Raw genomic sequence first — 18,203 nt, 5'->3', positions numbered from 1 at the left:
CTGTGAAAGCTTTAGCCAAACAGTCATGATGGTGTTTAGCTGAGCATATAATCAAATTCTTTCAGGAATCTGAGCTGTGAGATAGAGTTAGTCATTCAGTTAGATACAAGAACAAAAATCTAAAAGAATCATAGAGAGAAGCGATAAAATGGTAGAGTCTAGGAGTATTGTCATGAGTGACTCATTTTTCAGAGTCAGACAGAATCACTGACTGCTAAGGCATGAAGCGATTCCAGCAGCAAGTAAGAATCACTTAGTTACGCCATGGCTGGGGGTAGAACAGCTATGGCTCCTGAAAGGGTGACAGGACAAGCCAGTCTGGAGAGTCACGAAATCCTTTCATGGAACAAACTATGTGCAAGGCCTGGGAGGCTGCCTGCTTGACTGTTAAAGAATCCCAACAGCTGTTTTTCTGCCTATCAAATATGTCTTTACCATAAACCTATTACTTATGATAGCTTGAGTGATTTGCTGGTCTCCCCTACTGAACTGTAGTCTACCTGGGGGCCTGATCTTGTTTATCTTTGTAGACACCCCATTCCTGAGCAGTGCCTTCTAGATAGAGTATTCCACCTGAATGATAACTGAGTAAGAATATACAAAATAGCTTTGTGAATTATTTGACATGATTAATGATGTGTTACTAGAGGGATACCCTCCTCACTCCAACCATGTGGGAAAGAATTAGAGGAACATTTTCAGTGAGACTTAGAAACAAGAGAGCTTGCCTTGTATTTGGGACTTTCTTTGGAGAATCAGTGCTTGGAGAGTTCATTGGGCAGACTCTAAACTCTCAATGGGTTACGTAAATAAATATACAGATTAGTTTGCTGCCATCATAGTCCCAGTAAAATCCAACTTTCTTTCTTTAAAAAAAAAGTTACATTAACTCAACCTCTTTATATTTGTTTCCTATTTAATCCTTGTAGAAATCCTTAGTAAAATGAGAATCATTTTCCCCCATTTCAAGACCAAACTTGAATCGACAGAGTAGGAACACAAATGGGATAGAAGGATCACTATGTTCACTATTTGGGACAGTACCCTGCCTGAGGAACTGAGTCAACTGTGCTACTCTTTGACAGGGCATGTGGGTGGAATGTGCAGAGCAGAATTCCTGGCCTGAGTCTTCAACCTCTTACATTATTTTCCTTTCTTCTTGCTTCCTGATTTTTCTCAATGTTTTTTTTTTGGCTTATCCCTTCTTTCCCCTTCATTTCTTTCTTCAGTCTGTACTCAGCCTGCAAAGCACCACAACGTATGAATCCATCTGCTCTTTTTGATCAATCATTCCAGTCCAGACCCAGCCAGGCAAAGGTTGAAGTGGCAGGTTCCACGTTGGGCCTGTCACAGTCCAGGTGTTACAACCTCTCCTACATTGATAGTGAGATGTTTCGAGAACAGCACACCTGGTCTCACACTGCCAACATGCATAGCCTTCAACAGAGTAAACACAATCCTCAAGGCCCATGACAACACAATGCCCTCATCCCAAGGAAGCAATTTATTAACTCATAATAACTGCTACTTAATTCTGTATTCACTCCACTAGCTAGGGCAATTAGTGCTGCGAAAGCCATAATTTCATGCTTTGTTTAAGTTTATCATTTGCAAGTAAGTTGACATGCTCTTATTTTGAAATAAATAAATTCAATGCAACTTGAAACACTCCAAATTTTATGTGTCACATATTTAGTGATAATTTTATTAAGAAGTTGGGCATATACACATACAGTTTTAGGCAAGTCACCTAAACTTTCTGTGTGACGTTACATAAAGCTAACAAATTCTACTTTCTTCAGAGGATCATGGTAGGATCAAATGAAACTACTTAAGTAAATTCCTTTATAAAGAGATAAAAAATATGTTCATAATATCTTTTACTATTAGTACCTTGTGATGGAAATTGCCATTTTACCCTCAATTTAGCTTTTGAAATTTTGTAAATTGTGTTTCCACAGTTTTATTTATACAGCTTAAACTTTAAAGCTAAATCCTTTATAATCATAAAAACTGATTGTTTTTATGGAATCGCAGCATTCAGGATCTCCTAGTCATGCGCGGGTCTAAAGTTAAATAGTTAAATGAATGATTATGAGTACTTAATGGTTGGCTAATCTTTACACAGTTTCAGGTTTCCCATCTGAAACGTGCAAAATAACACATGTGAGTTCAAAGTTTAGAACCTAATATGTTAATTATAAAGAAAACGTGCAGCTTTTCATTGAGAAAGAAAGAAATGTTATTTAATCTATGGGCACAGCAACGTTCTTTAAATGTATGATTGTTTGAGAAATGGTGACATCACTGTCACAACTGCACATTTCATATTTAGGATTATATGAATTACATGTTCAGCTTCACATTAATAAGATCAATGCATTTGCTCCAAACTTACGACCTAAATAACACCCCACCCTCCTCAAAACAAAAGCAGACAAGACAAAAAAAAACCTGTTTTAGCTATATAAAAAAAAGTGTATCAACGTTCCATTCTTAGGCAAATATTTCAGAAAATGAAAGGGGAAGAAACCTTGCTCAAGAAATAGACATTTTCACTTCTCTAAACAAATATCTAAGATGACTAATAGCACCATTTGACAATTAGACTTACCAGAAAACAAAGGACTTAACGCTTATATTAAGGATCTGAATTTTGATCTAATCTTACCATTCAAACTCAAGTAACTACAGGATTAACTTTAATTATTGAAATGTAACCATAGGTTAGTAGATAGATTGCAGTGTACTATTGACATCGATTCTATTTCACTATATTGGTAAAGCTCTCTTCATTTAACCCCAAATTTTATAGGTGGGAGCCATTAGGGGGTTGTGCCATTTTGGTGAAGATAATTTGGAGAAGAAGAAAAGAAGAAACCGGCAGAAGAAACCCCTAAAGCACTGTGACAAGCATACCAGCAGAGAATTTTCCTTTGGACAAATAACTGAGTGTCTATTTGTGCGCAGAGTGTGTATCAGTGTCCCAAGGCTTACCGGCTAGGATCCTGATGAGGTCCACAGCTCTCAGTTCTGTTTTAAAAAAAACCTCTCAAGAGTTCCTTGTATAATTATAGGCCAGACCTCAGGGTGAGAAATTCAAGGCACTCATTTTCAGCCTCCATCCTGCGGGGAATTTGTGGACTAACTTTAGTTCCTCCCACCCTGACTGATCCGATTACACATCTCCAGTCACTGACAAACAGCTAAGTAAACAAAATGCTGCTCTTGCTCTCTGTTCCAAACACTAGAGGCTCTGCCCGGGCACTCTCGCCTAAGCAGCCCTGCCCCTTAGACTCAGGTAAACCCTTCCCTGCCCTCCCTCTAGTTAGATGCTACAATCATCCTTATAGAGTAAGTAGTATATCCTTATTTCTCTGTGAGCTCAACCAACGAGTTTTCTCAGGGGGTAAATTCCAAAATTTGCATTTCTTCCTAGCTTTGGGCTCTGGAATACACTAAGCACTGGAGAAAAATTCTTTCCCAACTCGGGCGGTAAGGGAAACTTGGATTTTGAGGCAGTACCCTGCTGTCAAAGGCGTTGTGAGTTTCCACTCTGAAGGCAGAGTTTGACATTTAATGGATGAACATTTTTGTCAAAAATTTAACATAGGCTCTCAATTCTAGAATATAACTTATTGCTCAAAAGCTGAGTTTGAAAAAGTCCTAGATCATGAATCTAGATGGGTAACAAGTCAATCCAGGAAGAAAGAGTGAGAGTTCCAAGATAAAGTGGAAAGCAGCCTGGGAACTTCATAAATGCAAATTGTTCCTTTAAGCCTGTGGGCTGTCTATTGTTTGACCTCCATTATCTCTTTATGTTTATTCTGGAGTGAGGTCTTTTGGTGAATGTCCTTTTAGGTACAAAAACCAAGAGCAAAAAGTTTTAGAGGAAAAGCCAAAAATAGAGACTGAGCTGGAATAACTGAATCACTTTTGTTCACCTCTGCCACGTTGAGCCCCCACGACACAGCAGGAAAGCATTATTTGACTTGGTCCTGTCTGCCATGCATTTGCTATATAACCCTGGGCAATTCAGCTAACCTGTGCGGAGGCTCCATATCCCTTCCATCAAATACATACAAAAGTACCTTCCTCACAAGATAACAGAGATATAAACCAATGTATGTAGAACACCAGTGTATGGAAATACATAAGACAATAAGTGATACATTTTTTTTTTTAAATTAACCAGACCAACAGTACTGCCCTCTATTCTCCAAAAGAGGGGAACAAAACACATGAAATTACATTAATACAAATAACTGAACAGTGGAAAGAAAATATGTTTCATCTCATCAATCCTATCCTTACAATAATCCCATAGTGTAAGTAGAATATCCTCATTTTATGAAGTTGAAGAATAAAATTTTGAATCTAGTCAGGGTGTCTCAAAATTTGTACCTTTCTTTTTTCTGTTTTGCTTATTCCTCATACTGTAAGAACTTTACACCATTTGCTGGGTTCTTTTACTTTTTTTTTTTTTGAGGAAGATTAGCCCTGAGCTAACTGCTGCCAATCCTCCTCTTTTTGCTGAGGAAGACTGGCCCCAAGCTAACATCTGTGCCCATCTTCCTCTACTTTATATGTGGGATGCCTGCCATAGCATGGCTTGCCAAGAGGTGCCATGTCTGCACTCGGGATCCGAACTGGCAAACCCCAGGCCTCCAAAGCAGAACGTGGAACTTAACCGCTGTGCCACCAGGCCGGCCACCCATTTGCTAGGTTCTAATATTCAGGAAGGGAGCCTGAGGGTGGAGTCTGTGTCATTTTTGGTTGGAGAATCACACACAGTCCTTGAACTAGTGACTATGGATATAGAGACAGAGATGGACAGACACATCAGGGGCTTGCTTTCATGATGCTTCTTCAAAAATCTTTTGAATAATAGTGTAAAAGCCATTCCATCAAAATATTATCTTAGAAATTGTTGGTTAACACAGCCACTTTTAAAGAACCTGCTTGGAGGTCTAAGCTCCACTCCTATTTCTTATATTTTGCAAATCTCTCTCTTTTTAAATTTGTTACTCTCATTCATTTTAAAAAAGATATTAAGCATATTCTTTGCACCAGGCATAAAGCTAAATGCTAGTGATATAATGGTGAGCAAAATCTTTATAATATTAACATAAACCCCTAAAAATATAAAGAGATTGTGAGACAGCAAATCATGGGTGGAGTGATGAAAGCAAGATCCACTTCAGGGCCAGAGTGGAGGGAAAAGAGAGAAAAGGGTGAGCTTGCGTTCCTTCTGATAACTAGATGACAAGCCATAGGATATACTGGAGTATATGAGGAAGCCATTTGGGTTAAAACTAATTCGGCCTGACCTTGTTTTTCCAAAAGGGCCTGAAATGGACTGTTGAGCATGCACTGTACATCTCCTTTAAATATTACTATGTCCCAAAGACAAGAAAGATGCCTTTAAAGATAGGGATGTAACTTCCCCTCATATCGGATTTCTTTAAGGGTGAGCATCTCTTCCTAGGAACTAAGGATTAATAAGTGACCTGCTGTGCTCACCTTGTAACCGCCAACCTGCCGACCACCAATCTGTTGTGCCAGAGCAATCTCGTGACTATTGTAAAGGGACCTTCCTGCCATATGTAATGTATGCTCTTTATTCCAAAACAGTGTATAACCACTCTGTCCACCCCATTTCTTTGGTGCCCTTCCTTCCTTGCGGAATGAAGGCCCCAGGCTAGTGCTCAGATATGACATAATAAACTCACCCCAATTTTGATTTATAGATTGAATATGGATCATTTACATCGACACATCTTGATGTAGTCATGGCAGAATTTCAGAGAAACCCACCAAAGCCCACCTGTAATCTACACTGAACCAGTGTTCGGTACCAATAGGAGCCCACTGAGCCCCCCTGGATAATTGTATTCTTCAGGTAACCCTGGTTAGTTCTCCTGAAACCCAGACCTCGTTACTTTGATGATCCAGAGTTTATATGAGCTATTTCAAACCTTAAGACCAGGTGTCTTAGGGGGGACCAGTACATACCCTAGGTAGGGGGGGAATTCCTAGGAAAGAGAAATCTAGGGGGAATTTCCTGGGCCTGGGGAGCCTAGGGGGAACTTTGGAGTGAATGGGGCAGGCTGACCTTTTTGATTTGGCCTTAAATTGGAAAGAATCGTGCTTATAAAGTCTAAACAAACTGCTTGATACAGAAATGAAAGTCTGCACTTGTTCAGCTCTGAAGAGAAGGGATACCAGCTCCTTACACTGTCCCTAGAAATTTTTCAGACTTTAAAGTAAAAGGGAACTAAAAGAGAAGTGGGAAATCAAACTTCTAAAGGCCAACCAGTTCTAGCTTCTGCTAGGAACTCCAGCTGGCTTCATGCGGAAACTTGCGAGTGCTTAATGAAATAAGGATAGCTGTAAATGGCTGGCAAGATAACCTGGGGTAATTTCAAATTACAGTGGCCACTTGGGCCTCCTTTTTTTTTTTTTTTTTTGTGAGGAAGATTCGCCCTGAATTAACATCTGTTGCCAATCCTCCTCTTGTTTTGCTTGAGGGAGATTATTCCTGAGCTAACATCTTTGCCAATCTTCCCCTGCTTCATGTGTAGGATGCTTCCATAGCATGGCTGATGAGAGGTATAGGTCCGAACCTGCGACCCGAACCCGTGAACCCAAGGTCACTGAAGATGAACACGTGGCACTTTAACCGCTTGGCCACAGGGCCATCTCCTGTGGGGCTCCTTTTAAGAGCTAGACAGAGAAATTTTTAAAGAGTCAAGCTCACCAACTTCTGGTACAATTGCTCAAACTAAAGGTTCTGGAAGCTGTAAATATTTACAAAGAACAGCAAAAAAAAACCATCTTACCAAACTTTTTTCATGTCCTGAGGACTTTGGCTTTAATAATAGTCAGGCTGGAGGTCCCAAAATATGGTCTGACACAATGCAGTTGCACCCCATTTTGTGGTCAGGCAGAAACGTAGGTTGCACTCCAATTGTGGCTAGGGGTCATACCAAATTGCCACCAGCCTCAGGGGAGTTAGGTTGGCCATCAGAAGGAGTGTGCTGATTAGATAAAATCATTTAAGAAGGTCACTTAAAATCAAAAACTTCAACATTCTAAAATAACCTTTTTGAAAGTTTTGTTGCAAAAAAGTTAATAGAAAATTAAGTTATAAAAGGTCCTAAAGGAAAATATATTAGGCCATGACTTTACAGACACCCCCATAATCTACTTGCCAAGTTAATGAGACTCTGAGACATTTTCTCAGAAACTGCTATGTTAACGATTACTGGAATTGCTCAATACCACCAGGTAGTTACTGTTTGTCCTGGCTGAAACCTGACAAGGTATTTGAAAAGATTTAACAACTGACCATCAGAAATTTGGTCCACACTGGAAGCTGATATTCAAAGCCTGATAGTAATTTTTTAGGCCTTCTTCCCTAAATTAAAATGAAATTAAGCACCAGAAGGCAAAAAGAAAGTTAGGGTGATGTCGTTGGAGGGGGAGAACAATTGTCCACATCTTACAAACCCTTGAAAAACTAAAAAGCAGGTCTAGAGGCAGTTCAGATTCCACCCAGTTCCTTTATCTAGAAAAGGATTATCACTGGGGCTGGCCCAGTGGCAATAGTGGTTAAGTTCAAGCATCGGCTTCAGCAGCCCATGGTTCACAGATTCAGATCCCAGGCGCAGACCTACAGACTGCTGTCAAGCTATGCTGTGGTGGTGTCCCACATACAAGATACAGGAAGATTGAAACTGGCAGACAGCCATTGATGATTAAGTATCTAGGTACTAAAGTTTTTTCCTTTTTGCAATTACTGATTACAGCTTTTAGCTGTTTAACCCACCCATTGTTTACTGTGCTTCTTAGGGAATATCCTCTCTGACTCCCACTAGGTTCCTATAGATAACATCTCCCTGGAGCCTGGGTCACCATGGTAATGGGTGTGTGAGCTGTTTTTCAGGAATTAGAACTACTTGTCCACTTCAGGCTGGTTGAGACCACTAACTCATCAACTGGGCCTGTGCAGATGTCCAATAGTTGACCTTTTGATGTTAAGAGGCTAAAAACTTCACCCTCAGATGGTGCTAATGCCACTATTTTGTGAACATGGGTCATACGAGGAGGCATGGAGTCTGACTACGCTTGTGCAGATCATCAATTCCCTCATGTCTTCTCATCTCCAATCACCCACCTCCACATTTCAGACCACCTTGTCCACTATCCTATAAATATCCCTGAGTCCCTATTTTCACGGAAGAGAATTTGAGGTTCATGCTCTCGCTTCCTCATGTGGCTGCCTTGTGAGTATACCCTCTCTCTGCTGCAATCTCTTCATCTCAGTGTTTGGCCTTCCGGGCGGCAGGCAAAAATGAACCTGGTTCAGTACCAAATGGCGAGCCAGCCAGGAGCTGAGTCCAGATGGAACTTTCTGCCCAAGATTCGTCAGCCCCTTGCCATGGTGGAGGACCTGTTGACGAGCCCAGCAGATGCCAGGAGCATTTCTCCTGGGAGTGGTCCAGGATTCTTTCCTGGCTTGGCGCTGCTGACTCCTTGGTGCATATTTTCACTTTGCAGTAGAGAGGTGGTTTCTTGGTTTGGAAGATGTCTTTTCCATGAGTAACTTTGGTACAAGTGACTGCATTCTTATTTCTTCTTCCTTTAAGTCTGAATTCCAAAAGGAAGCCTTCGTCTGGTCTTCATTGTGATGGTCTTGGTTTTGAGGAGGCTTGAAAATAAGGAAGAATTAGGGGATCCACTCACAGAGGGCTCTTAGCTTGGCTTGGTTTGGTTTTGTGATCTAGTTCTAGCTGCAGCACAAGTATGTGCTTTGACTGGATGTGTCTAAATTCTGAAACAATGGGTAATGCTAATTCCATTCTTGCCTGCAGACCCCTAGGCTGCATTCTTCAAAATTGGACCACTTTCAGTTATGAGTCCATGAAAAAGAAAAAGATGGTATTTTTCTGTAACACCACGTGGCCACAATCAGAGAGCTCTTACAATGACTAGTCTTAAGAACTTAATCAAATTTGGAATCTCAGCGTCCACTCGTCATCTTACAGATGCTAATGAAAGCTCCACACCCCACTCCCACCCCCGGGAGCTCTCCTCTGCCTGGTTTTGGAGAGTCGTGGGAGTCCGTGTTCCACCCCCAGAGCTCTCCTCTGGTTTTTGGGCACCTGGAGTGATTCCAGGTTGGCCCTTGGTCAATCCTTTGACCGACAATCTGGAACCCTCTTTTGTCTCCTGTCAAGAGTTTTTTGAGTATTTTAGGTGCCCACTAAGTCAGTTGTGGGGACAGGAGACTGGCAATTTAATCTGTAAACTGTCTTGCCTGGGAACTGTTGTTTGTTTGACCTTTATCTTGATAACTCTTGGGAAGAGGCTAGGAGAGCTAGGCCTGATCACCTCTTTCCCTTCTTTGTCTGTGTCGTTCACCACCTCTTCTGTTGTCACCAAGTCAGGGTTCAGTTCAGGCTGGACCTGAGAAGAACCTAGACCTTCTGTAAAGTCAAAACTTGAAAACTTTCTACTAGGGACTTAACTCTGAACCCTGGCATTGGGAGCCCACCCTGGCCAGTTCCAGGCTTTTGCCTCTTGCCTCCCTGGCTTGCTTTGTCCTGGCTCAGGGACAAAGTGCCTGGGCTGAATGGTACTTGACTAAATCTTATAACTATGTTGACACATGCAGTCGTGCTCTGCACCCTTCTCCAGCCCACTGTCAGTCAGACATTGATAGTGCTTAACCACCATAGGGAATGCCCCAAGATCCCCAGAGACTCACCTGTTGGGTACATTTTAATTAATTGGAAATGCTTTCAACTTTGGATGGTTTATGCCCCAGAAACTCCATCTTCGAGAAAACTTGAGTGGTTTCTCTGTGCCTTTATGATGTAGTGGGACAGGTAGATCAACCCATAATGTATTTGAGCTACAACCCAATTTCTGAGAAATCAACAGCAACTGTTCTTGGAAAATCCTTGTAAGACTGGAAATGCAGCTTTAGAGGCAGTTCCACCCATTTCCTTTATCTCAAAGAGCTTGCAAATCTTCTGGGGACTATGGAACCCATCACTAATTCCTAAGACTGAAGAAAAAAAGGAAAAAGGCCAAAAAACTACCAGAAGCACACCCTCACCAAAAATTTGGCATCTCAAGTGTCTTCTCCACAAATATTAGTAAAAAGGCTCAAAATAAAATTTGGATTCATAACTAGGGAGCCTTGTACATGATTCATGGCAGTAATTTTAAAACAATAGCTGTGCAGTCTCTGTGTATGTTTGTCTATATGTTTGTTATATGTGTGTGATGTTTTTACCTTGGGATGGTATGGCCAAAAATTAAGAGCTCTATTTAATTGGCTTGAAGTAAGCACTTACCTAAATTATTTCTAAATGGAAAAGAAATTAACCCAAGTGTCTTTTAAGTTAACATGATATAAAATTAATCTTTGGTAAATGAAAGCCTATTTAAATTTGTTGGTTTGATTAAAATGGACATGTCCTCCAGAGTTAGCACTGGATATGATGAAGAATTCAGCCTTTTTTCTACATTTATTGGCCAAATAAGCTGATGTTATTTCTATTACAAGACTGATTAGCAAAAATAATAACTTAAAATGATGACTAATTTTGTCTAATATTTCATGAAGTTTTATAGGCAATCTAAATAATTATTGGGAACAAGTAAACATAAAAGTATTAGTGAACTTTTTAAAATAATTATGTCTTTGGACATGTAAATTTGAAATAACTTCCAAAATCTTTTCGATAACTTGAAACTTTGAAGTGTTGCTAGGTAAAACTGAATGATAAAAAGCTCACTGAATATCTGGGTCATTTTTCAAGTAAGATAAAATACTGAAACGTTACCATTAGACATGTCTAGATTTATCTACTTTTGGCTTCTTATTACAAAGAAACTAAAAGCTGCTTGGGTCTATTAGTAAACAGTTTTGTATTTTATTAAGATTGTAACATGAAGTAGCATGTTTCTGGAAATTATAAAACGTGTTTATAAATTTGCCAAGCCACAGGATGCTAATGTAAAAGTTCATAATTGCTTAGTTTTTACCAGGGTCTGTAAGTGTTAAAAATTCTGATTAACGTATATAATTAAAGCTACCAAAAATTAATAAGGCAAACATCTCTGTATACAAGGAAATTAAAATGTATGTTTTCAGTAAAGAAGGTATAAAGAATGAAAGTATTTTTGTTTGTTGCATTAAGAAAGATAAATTTGCCGTCAAGTACTAGAGGGAAGAAAGGAAGCACGGGATGAATTCTGAATGCACAAAGAAAGTTATAGGTTTGTGAAACAGAAATTCTAAAAACAGTTTTACATCTGGTCAAGTTGACTGAGATTAAAGTATATCCAATTAAGTAAATGAGCTGGTGCAAAAATTAAGATTTAGTTTTCTCTCGCAAAAGGATAATTTTCTTGAACTTTTGGTCTGCTGTTGATAAAGTGGTTATAAAAGTTTTTTTCCTTTATTTTTGAGAGGGTCTACCCAAAAGACAGAAAATTTATGTTTTGTTAAAATAATTTCCTATGTTCAGAAAGACTAAGATCTCGCTCTTAAGATTTTTTTGACTGTTTTAACTGTTTGCCCTTGACTGTTTCTGTTGTCACCCTGATTGAATAGAGTGAACATTGTTTCCTATTTGACCGTTGAATGGAGTGAACATTGTTTCCTATTTGACCAAATGTTTTCAAACCTTTAGATATTTTTGACCAGATCTCCCCACCACCAAAATATTCAAATCCTGAATAAAGTCTTCTTTTATCTTGGAATGAGGAAGAGAATTTCTCTGAGGATTTTCAGAGGGCCCCTAAGACTTCTCAAAGAGATTTACTCTCCCTTCCTATAAGGAGGAAGACACTAAGCTAATTAAACTTATTTGATGTGTTAAATTACATGAGAAACATTGTCAAATAAATGATGATATACTTTCTAGGGTGGTATTATGTGAGTAAATGTTACTGTTATAAATGTTCTAAAATTATATAATATTCCTAAAATTCTGATCAGTCCTGGTTGTCAGCCATAATTCTGGTTATTATTTTAAAATATTGGATGTCACAAAATTAACCAAATTTCTTTATCAGTTGCCATTTTTGGATCTTGTTGTTTACAGACAGTTAGTGTTTTACTCTGATGCTTTTGGAAAATGTTTCTTTTTCAGAGAAATTCATGGAAAGGACTCTGGCACTCTAGAACATAGGTTTCTGATAAACTTTCAGATCATAAAACTGAACTGGGTAAGAAACTACAGAACTCTAACAGAGAAATTGATGACATCATAAAACTGCTGACAGAAGATTAAGATCAAGAATTGATTACACAGGACTGAATGAACTGATGAGGATGACTATGATTTGTATGACTTTTCATTTGAGATATTGCTGATTTTTTCGATGCTCTGTTTTGTTTCCAGGTTTAAGGAAGTCTTTTTCTCTTTTTCTTTCATGCTAACTGTGACTTATATCAATTTGATAAATTACACCTTTGTAAGCAGATTTGAAACATTTATTTTCTCCCTACTTGATCCCTCCAAGATTTGGAAACTCTTAATGAGTGAATATTGTTTTCATGGCAATGTAATTATTTGCATAAGTTCAATAAGAAACTGTTTTCCTTATAACAGGACACAATTGGAAACATTGGTTGTCTTACCAAAGCTTTGACTGGAGCCTCATATTTGAGAGAAACAGGCATAGATTCAGATATGACCAGACAGTTTTTGAGAGACAAGGATTGGACTTTGTGGAATAAAGCCACTTGGAAATATTGGCCTGGTACCTTGTTTACAAGGATTTCAGTGCCCTGGGTAAGTAAGGAAGGTCACTTATCTGGCAGATTCCTGGAGCCTTGAAATATTTTGGGGGACCTCAAGAAGAGGGGAATCCACCCAAATCTGTAGACACTGCAGGAAAAATCTGATTACAAGTCTTTGGCTTGGATTTACTGGCTTCAAGAGTCCTTTATAGTTCAATCTGAGATTCCTCAGAAAGAGTTTCAGCAAAGCAGATTTGAAAGAACCTATATAATCAATTGCTATTCTTGCTGTACTTATGTAAATAATTAGGCCAAGTTTATTGAAACTAAACTTATTTTGAAAACTAATTCGTCTTAATTTGGCTATCTTTGGTAAAAATGAGGGTGATTTTAGAGAGAAAAATTGTTTCAATACAAACTATAATATACATTCATGGATATTAATTGTCTTTGAGGTTTTTATTTTATATTTGTTAACTGGACTGGATCCTGAATTCTTCTAGTCTCTTGAAATATCTGGCTGCAAATCTCCAAATTAACATTTTCAATCTTTTCCCACCATTGTCATTTGGAATCATTGAGAACTGAACCTGCTCTTTTTCCTGAAGCCTTGCAAACTGAAGCTGGACAACTTGATATAAACTTAAGAGAGATTCATGTTTGTTACTGTGTAAGACACTCAGTAAGATACTTGAACACCTGATGACATCATCAGAGACATTTCAAACTGCAAAAGATGCTTCTACTCTGACACCTAGAAATCTTTTGACTGGCTGCCACCTGGGCTCAGAAAGTTATATAATTTGCTGGTTTATGATTTGCTCCCGTCATTAACTTTGTTTTTCTTTTTGTCTCTCTAGAAATACTTCTTGTTAAAAACCTGGTTACTTGCTTACACAATATAGGCTGAACTTTGGGAGCCCTCCTGTGTCACCATGTTACTAAGAGACTGGTTCAATGAGATGGAAAAATCTATGCCCCTCAGCAACAGGATATCCCTCAAGATTGAAGATGAACAACAAAAAGGTGAATTGATACTGGCTCAACACAATGCTGACATAAAGAAAGCCAAATTGTATAAAAGAAACCATATTGTAACTTTGAATGATCTCTGATTAACTAACCCAGACATGCTCTGTAGATTTTATGGACCATCTCAGCTGTTATAAGTTGATAACTTTGTTCTTTTGAGTTCCTTAGGAATATGATGACCCCCAGGCAGAGAGTCTGTGCTGATGGCCACCATCAATGACAACTTAAAGATCAAGGTATATGGCATTGCTCTGGTCTCTGATCATATCCAGTAAAATAAAAGACTATCAGGAACTGAGACCAGATGTCTGCCACCACCTGGAGATCAGATGGAGGCCCCACTGGGATTAGGTCTATTTTTCAGGGACTGTTAAAATTTGCCTGTCTGTACTTCTTACCCTTCTGGTAAGCTTGGAACAAGAGAACATTTCCAAATAAGTGCTAAACAGTTTCATTCCTTTAACCCAGATCTATGCCTCAATTCAGCAGGAAGTAGCTAGATCAGTCATAACCCCAAATTCCTCAAGAACGAAGAATGACCAAATAATAGGGGGGATTGAAACTGGAAAACAGCCATTGATGATTAAGTATCTAGGTACTAAAGTTTTTTCCTTTTTGCAATTACTGACTATAATTATAATTTTTAGCTGTTTAACCCACCCATTGTTAACTGTGCTGCTTAGGCAACATGCTATCTGATTCCTACTAGGCTCCTATAGATAGCGTCTCCTTGGAGCCTGCATTGCCATGGCAATGGGTCTGTGAGCTATTTTTCAGGAATTAGAACTCCTTGTCCACTTCAGACCAGTTGAGAGCACCAACTCAACTGGGCCACACAGATGTCCAATAGGCGACGTTTGACATCAAGAGTCTAAAAACTCCACGCTCATATCATGCTAATGCCACCATTTTGTGAACATGTGTCCTATGAAGTGGTATGAAGTCTGACTATGCTTGTGCAGATCATCAATTCCCTCATGTCTTCTCATCTCCAATCACCTACCTCCACATTTCAGACCACCTTGCCCCCATCCCATAAATATCTCTGAGTCCCTATTTTTGAGGAAGTGAATTTGAGGCTCATGCTCTTGCTTCCTCACATGGCTGCCTTGTAAGTAAACGCTCTCTCTGCTGCAATCTCGTCATCTTGGTGTTTGGCTTTCTGGGCAGCGGGCAAAAACGAACCTGGTTTGGTAACAAGACGGGCACAGATATTAGCTCAGGGACAATCTTCCTCAAGCAAAAAGGGGGAGATTGGCAACAGATGTAAACACTCAGTGCCAATCTTCCTCAACAGCAACAACAAAAAGGGTTATCATCTTGCCTCTCCAGGAACTGTTACCCAGCTCATCACCAATTCCTAAAACCGAAGAAAAAAAGGCCAGAAAAATGGCCATAAGAGCAGCTTCACCAAAAATCCACCATTTTGAGTGTCTTCTCCCCAAATATTAGTAAAAAAAGATCTTAAAACGAAATTTGGATTCATAACTAGTGAGCCTCCTATTACTCTACCTGACTCATGACAGTCATTTTGAAACAATAGCTGTAGAGTCTCTGTGTATGTGGCTCTACATGTATGTTATATGTGTGATATTTTATCTCTGGATGGTATAGTTTCTAAAGAGCTCTGTTTAACTGGCTTAAAGTAAGTGCTTATATAAATTATTTCTAAATGCAAATAACCCATATATCTTTCAAGTTAAGGTGATATGAAATAATCTTTAGTAAATGAAAGCTCATTTAAAGTTGTTGGTTTGATTGAAATAAGCATGTTCTTGGAGTTGTCAGTATTTGGGTATGATGCAAAAAGCAGCCTTTATTCTACATTTATTAGTCAAACAAGCTGATGTTACCTCTATTACAAAACTGGTTAGCAAAAATAATAACCTAAAATGATGGTTCATTTTGCCTAATATCTCATAAAGTTTCCTAGGCAATCTAAATAATTATTGAGAATGAGTAAACTAAGTAGATGGGAAAAAAGTGCCACATGAACTTTTTAAAATAATTGCGTGTTAGGGCTTGGCTCCGTGGCCGAGTGGTTAAGTTCGCACACTCCGCTGCAGGCAGCCCAGTGTTTCTGGGTGCGGACACGGCACTGCTCATCAAACCACGCTGAGGCAGCGTCCCACATGCCACAACTAGAAGGACCCACAACAAAGAATATACAACTATGTACTGGGGGGCTTTAGGGAGAAAAAGGAAAAAAATAAAATCTTAAAAAACAGAATTAAAAAAATAATTGTGTGTTACAGCATGCATATTTAAGATAATTTCCAAAATCTCTCTGAAACTTTGAAGTTTTGCTAGGTGAAATTAAATGATAAAAATTCACTGAATATCTAGGTCATATTCAAATAAGATAAAATGCTAAAACATTATCACTAAATGTAAAAATTTGTCACTTTTGGCTTCTTATTACAGAGAAATGAAAAGATGTTTGGGTCTAGTAAAAACAAATCCTGTATTTTATTGAAAGATTGTACTATGAAGTAGTACGTTTCTAGAAATTATAAAAGGTATTTATAAATTTGCCAAGCCACAGAATGCTAATGTAAAAGATAGTTTATAATTATTTACTTCTTAGGTTTTCTTTTGTTGTTGAGGAAGATTAGCCCTGAGCTAACTACCTCCAATCCTCCTCTTTTTGCTGAGGAAGACTAGCCCTGAGCTAACATCCATGCCCATATTCTTCTATTTTCTACATGGGATGCCTACCACAGCATGGCTTTTGCCAAGCGGTGCCATGTCCACATCCGGGATCTGAACCGGTGAACCCCGGGCCACCGAGAAGCAGAACGGGCTAACTTAACTGCCGCACCACTGGGCTGGCCCTACTTCTTAGTTTTCACTAAAATTTACGGTCTATAAGGGTTAAAAATTCTAATTAATACGTGTGATTGATTAAAACTCTAAAAATTAATAAGGAAAACATCTTTGTATTCAAGGAAAGATGTATGTTTTCAGTAAAGAATATATAAAGAATGGAAGTATTTTTGTTTGTTTTGTTAAGAAAGATAAATTTGTCCCAAAGTAGTAGGAGGAAAAAAAAAAGGCATGGGACAAATTCTGAATGTAAAAAGAAAATTATAGAAGGTTTCTTGAACAGGATCTCTGAGGAAAGAGTTTTATGTATGGTCAAGTTGGCTAAGATGAAGATAAATTTAATTAAATGAACAAGTTTTAATATCAGAAGTAAGCTGGACAAGAATTAGAATTTGACTCTTTTTCTAAAGATTGACACCTGAGCTAACATCTGTTACAATCTTCTTTTTTTTCCCTTCTCCTCCCCAAGCCTCCCAGTGCAAGCTTGTATACTCTAGTTGTGAGTGCCTCTGGTTATGCTATGTGGGATGTCACCTCAGCATGGCTTGATGAGTAGTGCCATGTCCACACCCAGGATCCAAATTGGCAAAACCCTGGGCTACCAAAGAGAATCATTGTGAACTTAACCACTCAGCCATGGGGCTGACTTTCTCTCTGAAAAAGTATACTTTTCTTAAACTCTTAGTCTGCTCTTGGTAAGGAGGTTGTAAAAGGTTTTTCTTTATTTTTGAGTAAGTATATCTAAAAGACAGAAAATCTGTGTTTTGTTAAAATAATTTCCTATGTTCAAAAAGACTGAGGTCCCTCTATTGTTTTTTTTTTTTTTTGACTGTTTTAACTCTCTGATTGTCCTTGACTGTTCTAGTTGTCATTTTGGTTAAATGGATAACTAGGAGTCTTTCACAGCGACCCTTGTTTCACAGTGACAAGATCAGCAACACTTTGATCTGGTTTGAGTGTTTTAAAACCTTTTGATATTTTTGACAAGCTCCCCAAAATCCATATCCTAAATGAAATGTTTCTTTTCACTTTTTTCTTTGAGAATTTTCAGAGGGCCCCTGGGACTTCTCAAAGAAATTTCTTCTCTCTTCCTATAAAGAGAGAGATACTAGTTAGTCTTGTTTGATATGCTAAATTGCATGAAAAGCATTGCCAAGGAAATGATGATAAACCTTCTTAGGTTATATTTGCATAGGTAAATATTATTCACTATCTTAACCCTGTTACCTTGTTTCCAACATCAGAAGAGGAAAAGACCATGACTGCATTCTGTTATTTAATTTGGTTTACAGATGGGTCTTACTTAAATGATAAGCAAGGATGTTATCAAGCTGTATTTACTGTCCAGCCTCAAGAATGCCTGCTACTTTCCATTAACTCTGCTAATCCAGGAAAAGATTTCCTTCTATAGGCTCATGAAGTTGCCATGGAAGACATGAAACAAAAGTGACAACAAAAGGGGGAAAACAATACTTTTAGATACTTTATCCCACTATGACTCAGAAACCCTATACTCATTGTGCTATATAACCAAAATATAATCTAGGGACACTATTACATGAATCACAAGGCCACTTTC

General features: G+C 38.6%; 1 protein-coding gene across 2 annotated transcripts in view; it reads right to left on the bottom strand.

Moving 5' to 3' along the window:
- Positions 1–6,981, bottom strand: part of KYNU (kynureninase) — a 111,297-nt gene extending 104,316 nt beyond the window's left edge. The window contains exon 1 of one of the 2 annotated variants that reach the window (XM_014852159.3): positions 6,843–6,981. The gene's annotated coding sequence lies outside the window, so the exon portion shown is untranslated. Of the gene's footprint in view, positions 1–2,997; positions 3,287–6,842 lie in introns of those variants that run through there. The other variant, XM_014852160.3, reaches the window with a different exon arrangement.
- Positions 6,982–18,203: the final 11,222 nt, after the last annotated feature.

This window comes from Equus asinus, chromosome 4, assembly GCF_041296235.1.
Source record: "Equus asinus isolate D_3611 breed Donkey chromosome 4, EquAss-T2T_v2, whole genome shotgun sequence".
Taxonomy (NCBI): domain Eukaryota; kingdom Metazoa; phylum Chordata; class Mammalia; order Perissodactyla; family Equidae; genus Equus; species Equus asinus.
The sequence above is the reverse complement of the archived record's forward strand: the minus strand, read 5'-3'. Positions and strand labels throughout refer to the sequence as shown.